At 44.0% G+C, this 12,989-nt stretch overlaps 1 non-coding gene across 1 annotated transcript; it reads right to left on the bottom strand.

Moving 5' to 3' along the window:
- Positions 1-535: 535 nt before the first annotated feature.
- Positions 536-608, bottom strand: TRNAK-CUU (transfer RNA lysine (anticodon CUU)). The gene has a single exon. It is a non-coding gene; the product is annotated as a tRNA-Lys (tRNA).
- Between the last annotated feature and the right edge of the window lie 12,381 nt (positions 609-12,989).

The following is a 12,989-nucleotide window of genomic DNA, read 5'->3' as shown; positions in this document are numbered from 1 at the left end:
TCCCCTTCGCCTTGGAAGGTAACACATTCCCAGGGTCTAGAGATTAAGACACAGATATCGTCGGAGGCCATCGCTCTGCCTACCACACAGTGTAGACTATTTGGAATTAGAATTTCACCACTGTAGTGCCTTCCATAAGGAGGACAGGAAGCTGTAGTCTGTTTCAGAGGGCAGCTTTTGCAACTTTGAAAAATGAACTTAATATCCTCAAGATGTCTTTAGAGCTGCAGGAAGAATTTTTTGAGCACTTCCAGATCCTTTTTAGGAGCACTTAAACATCAAGCCCATTTATTATTGTATTATTAGTACACTCGATTTCTACAAAGGACATGCAACATACTCTCATGCTATTCCTTTCCCTTTTATTATTTATTTATTTATAAAGATTTTATTTTTAAGTAATCTCTAAAGCCAACATGGGAACTCACAACCCCGAGATCAAGAGCTGCATGCTCCACCAACTGAGCCAGCCAGGTGCCCTGAGAAAACATTTTATTTTATTTATTTTTATTTATTTATTTTTAAGTAGGCTCCATGCCCAACATGGGGCTTGAACTCATGACCCTGAGATCAAGAGTCACATGCTCTACCAACTGAGCCAGCCAGGCACCCCTCTTGCCGTTTTTATTTTTTAATATTTATTATTGTATTATATAGTTGACATGCATTATGCCTTATCCTAAATTTTATAAAATAAGGAGCCAATTGATACAAAAGCAGTTATCCAATAAATGTGCCAGTGGGAGATACTTTTGCATTTGCACCTAATTCAGGCCTTGTTGAGGTACCCAGCCAGTGCCACAGGGCTTTGATTCACTTAGCAGAAGCTTCAGTATAATCTCACAACATTTGTGGTTTAATGAAGCCTTCCCATCCCCACTGCCCTTCTTCTTCTTCTCCTGGGGGACTAAATCAGACAACTGAGATCAAGCACAGCTCATCTTTCCAAGCAAGACGTCACCTCCCAATTGCTTCACCCTTCCCTGGTTTCCAGACAACAGAAGTTTGGAGGGAGGTCTCCCACTCTTAGTACTCTTCATGGGGTCATTCTAGCATTTCTGAATTTTCTTCTTTCCCAAGTTACCTGATGTTTAGCTTCCCAGTCTCAAGACCAGCCCCCTTTATTCAGGGGTGGCTCAGGCCCTTGGCTTATAGTCAGTCTTCCATTCCAGCTCAAGTTCTGTCAACTCAAGTTCTGTCATTCTCTTTGCTCTGCTCATCTCCATGGACAATGCCTCCATGTGGTTTTAGCCCCTCCCTTCATGGTTGTACCCTGACCTTGCTGTCACCAGGAAGTGCTACTCCACTGGAATAATAGATTCCAACGCCCCACTCTCTGGCCATGGCATTCTTTTTTTTTTTTTTTTTTAAGATTTTATTTATTTTTGACAGAGAGAGAGACACAGCAAGAGAGGGGACACAAGCAGGAGGAGTGGGTGAGGGAGAAGCAGGCTCCCCACCAAGCAGGGAGCCCGATGCGGGGCTCAATCCCAGGACCCTGGGATCATGACCTGAGCCGAAGGCAGAGGCTTAACGACTGAGCCACCCAGGCGCCCCTCTGGCCAGGACATTCTATTCTTCCATCTCCCTGACTCCGTTATTCTCCCAGCCCCTGCTTTAGTCGAACTGCCTGTCATAAACAAGTTAAAATCTCCATAGCTATATTAGTTAACCTTTGCTATCTAGGAAGCCATCCTAACCTTTATTGGTGTAAAACAACCACCATTCCATTATGAAGCACTAGCCTAGGTCCGTGGCAATGGCAGAGGCAAACGAGAGTACGCGGAGGCTCGAGTGACCTTCAAGGCCTGAGCACGCTGTCAGGCACCTCCACTCACATGCTCCCGGCCAGAGCAAGTCAAATTGTCAAGCCCAAAGTCAAAGGGCCCGGAAGTACACTCTGCCCACAAGGAGGTCTTTGCAAAGGTGTTGACATGGGGGCCGGTGGTTAAAATATCGGGGCCAATAATTCGGTCAACCACAGTGGCTCACCACAACAAAAATATTTTTCTCTCTCATTTCACAGTTCAGTGTAGTCAGCAGGAGAACTGTGTTCTACCCAGTCACTCAGTTTATGGGACTTTCCCATCTCTTTCAGCTTCATCGTTCTCTGCAGGTGTGGAAAGACAAAGTAGGAGGATCACTGCAGTAGGCTGAATACGAGTCCCCAGAGATGTCCACATCCTAATCTCCAGACTCTGGGAACATTATCTTACATTGCAAACGGGACTTTGTAGATGTGATTAAGGATCTTGAGATGGGGAGATTATCCTAGATTATCTGGGCGGTCCCTAAATGTAATCCTCATAAGAGGGAGGCAAGAAGGTCAGAGGAGGGAGAAGATGTGAGGATCAAAGATGTTGGGGTAGGGGCGCCTGGGTGGCTCAGTCGTTACGCGTCTGCCTTTGGCTCGGGTCATGATCCCGGGGTCCTGGGATCGAGCCCCGCATCGGGCTCCCTGCTCGGCGGGAAGCCTGCTTCTCCCTCTCCCGCTCACCCTGCTCGTGTTCCCTCTCTCGCTGTGTCTCTCTCTGTCAAATAAATAAATAAAATCTTAAAAAAAAAAAATATGTTGGGGTGAGGAAGGGATCATGAGCCAGAGCATGCCCAGGCAGCCTCCAGAAGCTAAAAAAGGCAAGGAAATGGATTCCCCATTAGATCTTCAAAGAGGAACCAGCTCTGTGAGCACCCTGAGTTTAGCCCCGGGAAACTGATTTCTGACTCACAGCCACTAGAAGAGAACAAAACCGTGTTGTTTTAAGTAAAAGTAACTAAGTCTGGTAATTTGTCACAGAAGCAGGAGGAAAACTAATACAATCATAAAAGAGGTTTTTCACAAGCAGCCCTGTGTGCATCTTTTTCACTCACATCCTATTTGACTTAGTCGCACAGCTGCTCCTATCTCTATGGGGTCTGGGCAATGTCGTCTCTTTGAGTGGCCAGGGAAAAGAAGAAGAGGATTTGGTGAATACTTCCTCCACAGCCCCTCATGGATCCACCAGCCAGACTGAACGTCTCTCACCTCCTCGAGGGCACCACACTCCTGCCCCAGACCAGACCTTTACAATTACTGCAATTGCCATCTTTTGGTGAATCCTGTGGCAGGTGATGGTGGTCTTCATCCAAATTTCTGAGACCCTCCCATAGCAAGTTTATGCAAGGTATGGGTTCATTAAATGCGAGAGGGGGAGAGAATTATCTTTAATAGTTTAGAATTTAATGGATGCTGCCAATATGCCTTTAAAATGGGGATGCACGTGTTCTGGCTTTCCTTTTTAGAAACTGCAAGGCAAAGGAAATTGTGTAAATAGCAAGGTCAGAGAAGTGACAAAAAAAATGTGGTTGTAGAATACAAAAGAGGGAATAATTCAATACATTTGCTGAGTCAAAAAGCAGAAAGAAACCTCAAGAGGTCGTTTGGCCCAACTCTCTGCTTCTGGGAAGGCTCAGACCAAAATCATCCCAGCTGGGGCAAGGGCAGGGTGTGGGGCGGAGGAAGGATGGAGACAGGAAGGGGAGAGCGGGGGTAGGATCTGTTCTGTTCTACGATCTCTAGGAATGGAGAAAGCATTGTATAGACCTTTTCAAAGTTTTGTCTGAATCCTCAGAATACCTCTAAAGTAGCTAACATATTAAATATCTGCTAGGTGCCTTACACACGGAAGATCTGCGTGTCTTCTCTTCTCAACTTAGCTGCCTTCTGACTTTGAGGAAGGGCTGAGGAGTGGGAAAACTTCTGGGCCTCGACCATATTGCAAGGAAAGCTACCTCAAGACTTCTCTCTGCCGGATAGGGCTGAACTGCCAGGTTAGCATGGGGGCAGCCTTTCGGACAACTCATCTCAGAGTCCTCAAACTGATCAAGAACAAGAGTGTCTTGGGGCACTTGGGTGGCTCAGTTGGTTAAGCATCTGACTCTTGATCTCAGGGTCGTGAGTTCAAGCCATGCATTGAGCTCAGGCTCCATGCCCAGTCTACTCAAAAAAAGTGTGGGGGGGGGCACCTGGGTGGCTCAGTTGCTAAGCGTCTGCCTTCAGCTCAGGTCATGATCTCAGGGTCCTGGGATCGAGCCCCGCATCGGGCTCCCTACTCAGCGGGAAGCCTGCTTCTCCCCCTCCCAGTCCCCCTGCTTGTGTTCCCTCTCTCACTGTGTCTCTCTCTGTCAAATAAATAAAATCTTTAAAAAAAAAAAGAACAAGAGTGTCTCCCTATTATCAGCATATGCATCAGTGAGTCTGATGCCCCTATTCCCTTCAGACCTAAACTCTGAAGAAAGGAAATCAGGACGTGAGTGTCTATCTATGCCCCGCTCTTCTCTTGCTTTCCCTTCTCCCCCATCAGGGCTGAAGAGGGCTGGAGACACTGTCTCCGTCTCCACTCCAGCCTCCCACCCAGCAAGGCCTTAGGAGCAGGCAGGAATCTCTTGTTTACAGTCAGGGGAGCTCTATGTTCGAACTCCTCCATCAGCCAAGTATCCTGCAACAAAGGGCATTGACTGCTCTCTCTTGCTCTGGGGCAGTCAGCCTCAAGGCTCAGGCCAGAGATGGAAAGATAGGTAATAAAACTTAGGAATGTATTTATAGTCAATATTTTAATATTTACAGAAGCAAGTCCTATTTTATTGAGAAGTGGAGAAGCTGGGGCGCCTGGGTGGCTCAGTTGGTTAAGCGACTGCCTTTGGCTCAGGTTATGATCCTGGAGTCCCAGGATCGAGTCCTGCATCGGGCTCCCTGCTTGGTGGGGAGTCTGCTTCTCCCTCTCCCACTCCCCCTCTCATTCTCTCTCTCAAATAAATAAAAAAATCTATTTTAAAAAAACTATAAAAAAAAAGTGGAGAAGCTAGAACTCAAATGAGTTCTGTCTGATTCAAGTGTTTGCACTTACAGAAGTTATTCTTAAACTTTTCCACACAAGGCCAGCCTGGCTTTGTAATATATTTCCCAGCTTTTTCATTCCATTTTATTGCAACTTAATTAAAACTATTTGTTGAGGATTCATTAAGGACTCCTTACTATGCTACTGTGATGGCTGACTTCCCGCCCTCGAGCTCTCAGTCCTTCGGGGCTTCTGCCGGCCTGGGTTCTGCTGGCCCTGGTCCTGCATTATTGCCACCCTCACGTTTGAACTTTTTCCCTCTGTAAGCGAACCCTCCTTGAATCTCTTGAGTGTGACATCTGTTTCCTATTAGAATCCGGACTGAGAGACAGGAAGTCCATAACTCCCCCTGCCAGAACTCACATGGTAGGTGGCTAGCTGAGTTGTGTGCCCTTCCACAGTGCAGACTTGCTGCCCAGTCCGGGAGTTACTGTCATTTCCCAGACCTTCTTGTGTCAGGACAGACCGTGTGACTGAACATAGGCAGAAGAGCTGTTCCTACCACCAGGCCTGGCCCACAGAAGCTTCCCACTTGATCTGGCGCTCTCTCTGCCCTTGTGCAATAGCATCTGAGGCTCTAGGGCAGGCATTATCCTTTTGTGCCATGGATACCTGAATCCCTTTTCAGAATCATGCTTTTTTTTAAAAGATTTTATTTATTTATTTATTTATTTATTTATTTATTTATTTATTTATTTGAGAGAGAGAGAGAGCGGGGGAAGGGCAGAGGAAGAAGGAGAGAGAGAAAAAGAGAGAATCTCAAGCAGACTCCCCTCTGAGCACGGAGCCCAACTTGGGGCTTGATCTCACAACCCTGAGATCATCACCTGAGCTGAAATCAAGAGTCAGACGGTTAACTAATGGAGCCACCCAGGCACAAACTACCCTGTTTTTAATAAACTTTTTATTTTGGAATAAGTTTAGATTTACAGAGAAGTTGCAAAGATAGTGTCTTAGTCCATTTGGGCCACTATAATGAAATATCATAGACTGGATGGCTTATAAAAATCAGAAATTTATTTCGCACAATTCTGGAGGCTGAGAAGTCCAAAACCAAGGCACTAGCACTTTCGGTGTCTGGTGAGGGCTTGCTTCCTTATAGACAGGTGTCTTCTTACTGTAACTTCACATGGCAGAGGGGTGAGGGGTCTCTCTGGGGCCTCTTCTATAAGGACTCTACTCCCGTTCATGGGAGGCACTAATCATCTGTCAAAGAACCCACCTCTTAATACCATCACATGGGGCACTAAGATTTCAACATATGATTGGGTGGTGGGGGTGGGCGACATAAACATTCAGTCCATTGCAATAGTAGAGAGAATTTTCTTATATTCCCCATTCAGTTTCAGTGTCCTCCAGTCTTATCATCTTACATTACTGAGGTACATTTGCCAGAACTAAGAAACCAATATTAGTATATTAGTATATTATCATTAACTAAACTCCAGACTTTATTCAGATTGAGCTCGTTTTTCCATTAATGTCCTTTTTCTGTTCCAGGATCTAATCCAAGATACCATGTAGTACTTAATTGTTAAGTCTTCTTAGTGTCTGGGATCTCTGGGTGGTTCAGTCTGTTGAGCTTCTGCCTTCAGCTCAGGTCATGATCCCAGGGTCCTGGAATCAAGTCCCACATCAGGCTCCTTTGCTCAGCAGGGAGCCTGCTTCTCCCTCTGCCTGCCGCTCCCCCTGCTTGTGCTCTCTCTCTGACAAATAAATAAATAAAATCTTAAAAAAAAAGTCTTCTCAGTGTCCTTTGGTCTGCGATAGTGTCTGTAATTCCCTTTTTTTTTTAAGTTTACTATTTTTTTTTTAGTAATCTCTGCACCAAATGTGAGGCTCAAATCCATGACCCCAAGGTCAAGAGTCACATGTTCTTCTGACTAAGCCAGCCAGGCACCTGTGTTTTCCCTTTTTTTCATGACCTTTGACAGATACTTTTGAGGAGTATCAGTCAAGTATTTTGTAGAACTCCAGAATAATGTTTTAAATGCATAAAATAGGATTATAAAGAAAACAAGTAATATTGAAATATAGGCATTGGAATTTTTTTTAATTGTGATATAATATCATATGGGTTTTTTATTAACACATTAAATAATTAGAACTAGTGGTAAGTCTAGTAACTATCATAACTTTTATTTTTTTTATTTTTTTTTAAAGATTTATTTATTTGAGAGAGCAAGAATGAGAGAGAGTACATGAGAGGGGGGAGGGTCAGAGGGAGAAGCAGACTCCCTGCCGAGCAGGGAGCCCGATGCGGGACTCGATCCAGGGACTCCAGGATCATGACCTGAGCCGAAGGCAGTCGCTTAACCAACTGAGCCACCCAGGCGCCCTATCATAACTTTTAAATAGTGGTGAGTATAAACATTATTTCAAGATTTTGTAACATCTGTAATATAACATGAAAATCTGTGATTTCTTTTGGTGGCAAAGTCATGAGTACTACTGTGGTTTGTTGCCTACAATAAAAGCTACAGAAAATAAAGATGTAAATTTCTTTCCCATCCAGGTTACAGATTCTCTGAATTCTGTGACCTTCGTGGCTGTCTTAAAAGGGATGGCAGAACAATAAGATGGGAGGGGACGGAGTTCCTGAATATCTACATACAGCAGGGAATCCACTCCCAAACTCTACCCTATTACTGAATACATTTTGCATAAGTAAGAAATAAATCACACAGGGTTACACCATTTGGGTTTTGGGTTTTTCTAACCCAAAGCACCTAGCATGATCTTAACTAATAAATACAGCTCTTAACCACTAAACCTGATACACACACACACACACACAATAACTAATACAAAAGTACATATATTAGTATTAACTGGAACTTTTTTTTAGGATTTTATTTATTTGAGATGGAGAGAGAGCGAATCAGAGAGCAGGAGCAGAGGGAGTAGAGAGAGGGGGAGAAGTAGGCTCCCCACCAGGCAAGGAGCTCGATGTGGGACTGGATCCCGGGACTCCAAGATCATGACCAGAGCTCAAGGCAGATGCCCAACCGACTGAGCCACCCAGGCGCCCTGAAACTTTTTTTTTTTTTTTGCAAGTAACCAAAAGCTTCATCAAAAAGGGAGATGTTACTAGAAAAGTACTGGAGTATTTCACTCAATACAAAGAGAAGTCAAATCATGAGACTTCTTAAAGGGAAAGGGTCAGAGCAGCACCAGGAACCTCAGCAGCAGTATTTTGGGGTCCTTGTATCTTATGATAAGCCCTGCCATTAAAGTGACTCAGCTTCCAACTCTGTCTCTACATGTCTCTGCTAAAATTCCTTTTTTTATCCCTGCTAAAATTCTTTTTTTATTTTTTATTTTTTTAAGATTTTATTTATTTATTTGACAGATAGATAGAGAGCACAAGTAGGCAGAGTGGTAGGCAGAGGGAGAGGGAGAAGCAGGTTCCCCACAGAGTGGGGAGCCCGATGCAGGGCTCAATCCCAGGACCCCAGGATCACGACCTGAGCTGAAGGCAGCCGTTTAACCGACTGAGCCACCCAGGCGCCCCTAAAATTCTTTTTTTAAAAAAAGATTTATCTATTTATTTATTTGAGAGAGTGAGAGTGGGGGGAGGGCCGGAGGGAGAGGGAGAGAGAGCAAGAGAATCCTCAAGCAGACTCCCTGCTGAATGCGGAGTCCAGCATGGAGCTCAGTCCCACAACCCTCAGATCACCACCTGAGCCGAATTCAAGAGTCTGGCACTCAACTGACTGAGCCACCCAGGTGCCCCTCCCCTGTTAAAATTCTCATGCAGAGGAATCTGATTGGCTCAGCCAGTTTGAGTCAGCTGTTCTCCTCTGGTCCAATCAGTTGTAACATGGATTTACTGTCCATGATAGACACATGGCTTTGGGGGACCCACTTATCTGGAGTGGGATAGGTAGTTCTAAGAAAATGAAAACAATATCATTATAACATCTTAGTTTTTGCCATATGTCAGATACTCCTCTATATGCTGTATATGGATTACTTTAAACCTCCTCAAACCCTTTGAGATAGAGGTACATGTTATTTATTATCCCCATTTTAAAGAGAGAAACCTTGGGGAGCCTGGGTTGCTCAGTTGATTGAGTCTCCGACTCTTGATTGCAGTTCTGGTCATGATCTTATGGTCATGAGATCGAGCCCCACATCAGGCTCTGTGCTGAGCAGGGAGTCTGCTGGAGATTCTCTCTCTCCCTCTCCCTCTGCCCCTCCTGCTCCTGCTTTCTCTCTCTCAAATAAATAAATAAATCCTAAAAGAAAAAAGAACAAAACCGTTTAGGAAAATGTTCAAGGTTCCACAATAGTTAAATGGCAAAGCTTAGATTCACACTCAGGAAGTCTGACTCCAAAGACTATGTATTGTTATGTATGGGGAAACCGGCGCAGAGAGAGAAAATGGCTCGCTCACAGTTACAAGTCGCAGAGCCAGCATCTGAACACAGGAGACTATCCCCAGCGTCCACATCCTCTCTCAACCATTACCGGTAAAGAAAGAGTGGTGATGGAAGCCACTCCTGGACCAATCTTGAAGGATGACTAGGATTGGGAGAGGCAAAGACAAGAAGAGAAGTCAGTTCAGGCAGTGCGATCAGAGAATTACCTTACACTACCTACACATAACGAAATCTGGGCAGCTCCCCTTTCTAGACCAGACTAACTTTGAGTCTTTTCTCAGTATAATGAGAGGAAAGTTAGCATCACAAATCAAAGGGCTTCCTGGACCTGCCATTTTATTCTCTATGGAACACAATGACCAAACACTGTTCACACCCACTCCTGAATTGGAAAGCTTTGTGTTTCTGGAACTCTTGGGCCCAGTTATGTCTGAGCAACAGTACCAAAGGGACAAATAGAAGGGGGTGCCCAGGGCCTATGACTGAGATTCCACGGGGTATTTCTAGGCCTTTTGCTCTGGGAGCTAGAATCATTCCCTGAACCCTGTATATTTCCTTTCTTGGGACTCCTGTGGCAGAGGTTGAGGCCCTCTTCCAGGCTTCCTGGGACTTAACCCCATTAATCTTTGCTGGACAATGTTTCTTGCCCAGCTACCCTTTGATCCTAAACAAAAGGATAAGCTACTCCTAGAAAGATTAAAGCAGTAGGGTGAGACAGCAGGTTTTCCAAACAAGGCGTGGGGCTTATATAGGTTACTCATTCTCCTTTATGCAAACATGCAGATACTTTTCAGAAAAGAATGCAGTGACCTTTTGAAATATCTTCTTTAAAACTGTGTCTAAATTCCTAAGAAAGAAATTCCCCAAAGTCACTTCATTCTTTTTTTTTCTAATTGAGATATAATTCACATACTAGAAACTGCCCTCCTTTAAAGTACACTATTCAGTCGTTTTTAGTACATTCACCATGTGCAACCATCACTACTATCCAATTCCAGAACATTTGCATCACTGTAAAAAGAAACCACATACCCATTAGCAGTCACTCCCTATTTCTGCCCCAGCCCTGCCCGGCCCCTGGCAATTGCTATTTACTTTCAGAGATATATGTGTAAAGGGACAATTTCACTTTATTCTGATCTTTCTCCTTAAAAAGCACATCAGGTAAGATCTGGCAGAGCACGGGCTCCTGGGTGGCTCAGTTGGTTAAGCGACTGCCTTTGGCTCAGGTCATAATCCTGGAGTCCCTGGATCGAGTCCCACATCCGGCTCCCTTCTCAGCAGGGAGTCTGCTTCTCCCTCTGACCCTCCCCCCTCTCATGTGCTCTCTCTCTCTCAAATAAATAAATAAAATCTTAAAAAAAAAAAAGATCTGGCAGAGCACATTTATAACTAATGCTTTATAAAGCATGTTTATAGGGGCACCGGCTAGCTCAGTTGGAGGAGCATGCGACTCTTGATCTCCGGGTCGTGAGTTCGAACCCCATCTTGGGGATAGAGATTACTTAAAATAAATTTTTAAAAAATTAAGCATTTTTATGGAAACCTGTTAATAGTCCCATGGAACTTTTTTTTAAAAATTTTATTTATTTATTCATGAGAGACAGAGAGAGAGAGAGAGAGAGGCAGAGGGAGAAGCAGGCTCCCAAGGAGCAGGGAGCCCGATGCGGGACTCAATCCCAGAACTCTGAGATCATGACCTGAGCCGAAGGCAGACGCTCAACCATCTGAGCCACCCAGGCGCCCCGGAACTTTTTTTTTAAAGCTGCAGTACCTCACTCAATGTTGCACATAAGAGGGCTCAATCCAGAGGCACTGGGTGGCTCAGTTGGTTGGGCACCAGCTCTTGATTTCGGCTCAAGTGATGGTCTCAGGACCGCGAGATCGAGCCTGCCTCAGGCTCTGTGCTCAGGCTCAGCAGGGAGTCGCCTTGAGATTCTCTCCCTCTTCCTCTGTCCCTTCCCTGACTCATGCTCTCTCTCCAAACAAATCTTAAAAAAAAAAAAAAAAAAAGAGTGCTCAATGCAACTACCAAACTGAAATTTCATCCAGGAAACCTCATCTGGTATTGAAAAATTATAGAAGCCATCTATGTCGGGGTGCCTGGGTGGCTCAGTCGTTAAGCGTCTGGCTCAGGTCATGATCCCAGGGTCCTGGGATTGAGCCCCACATCGGGCTCTCTGCTCCACGGGAAGCCTGCTTCTCCCTCTCCCACTCCCCCTGCTTGTGCTCCCTCTCTCGCTGGGTCTCTCTCTGTCAAAATAAAATAAAATAAAATCTTAAAAAAAAAAAAAAAGAAGCCATCTATGTCAGCATAGTGAATGTAATTGTCAATGTTAAGGTTAATTATCTGTTAGTCAATCAAAAAAATGAAAGGACCCAGCTCTAAAAGTTAATGTGATTGATATGACTGAGAGAAGACATGGGATTTCTCAGCTCCAAAGTTCAATCTTTTTTTTTTTATTAAGATTTTATTTATTTGTCAAAGAGAGAGAGAGGGCAGAAGCAGGGGGAGCGGCAGGCAAATAAAGAAATAAAGACATAAAATAATAAAGAAATAAAATCTTTAAAAAAAAAACATGCTTAACGCAGCATAGCGTCCAACAATTTTGTTAAATCTTTTAAAATCCTTTTTTTGTATGATCTAAAAAAACACAGCTCTACCTTATGTTGCATAATAGGTATGTTCTTGAAAATCTGAGTAAAATGTAATTTTTGGAAATTAAGTATTTTAGGTTTTTTTTTAAAGACTCTTTTTTTTTGAAGATTTTATTTATTTATCTGACACAGAGAGAGAGAGAGGCAGGCAGAAGGAGAGTGAGAAGCAGGCTCTCCCTGCTGAGCAGGGAGCCCGATGCGGGGCTGGATCCCAGGACCTTGGGATCATGACCTGAGCCGAAGGCAGACACTTAACCGCCTGAGCCACTCCGGCGCCCCAGTATTTTAGATGTTTGAAAGTCTTCTGACTTAAAAAAAGTCAGAATGATGTCTGGGTAGAAGTCTTCTGACAGGTAATAAACAGTAGGGTTCTTAGCTGCTCTACTGTGCCGAGAATGCAAGTAAAGTCATTACACTAGATGTTTTATTTCAAAAATTTTTTGAAAGATTTGCACTCTTTATTTCCGCTTTTCCTGTAGGGCCTGAATCCTCAAGTGAGATAATGGAATATTACAAAAGATGAAAGAAAATATGTCTAAACACAACTTGGTTTCCCTTCTCCTAAAGCATTTAACACCTGGGACTAGGGGGGTGGGAAATCTTGAATTATTTTAATATTACTTTAATTTTTCTGGCTACCTATGCGTGTCATGGGTTAAGCATTTCCCTATATTTCTTGCAGGTTTCTGTCTTTTGCTTCCACTGCAGCTCTCTGATGGAGGAATGAGGTCATCAAATTATCAATATTGAAATACGACTTAGTAAGGATTTAACCATAATATATGTGCTGCTTTGGTCCTAGGCATGGAGCAAAGTCTCTATCCTTATCAACTCATGTTTAAAATAGGCAAAAGAAAGCGTGCTAGACTTCAGTGTAATGATCTTTGGCTTCTAAATGGAATTCTTCCAAATAAAATTAGAGGTACTGACATTAATCAATAAATCTGCATGTGCTCTGGGATCAGGGTTCTGTAGAGATTATGTCACCTTTTCTCTTGGCCCTCAGGCACTATGGTCAAGATCAGTTTAGCTAGTTCACTACTGGTACTGATTCCCAGGTCTGAATCCCAGG

Source organism: Mirounga angustirostris, unplaced genomic scaffold, assembly GCF_029215605.1.
Source record: "Mirounga angustirostris isolate CCGP_5_RB_7025 unplaced genomic scaffold, mMirAng1.0.hap1 SCAF_9, whole genome shotgun sequence".
Lineage (NCBI taxonomy): Eukaryota > Metazoa > Chordata > Mammalia > Carnivora > Phocidae > Mirounga > Mirounga angustirostris.
This window is presented reverse-complemented; position numbering and strand designations above follow the sequence as displayed.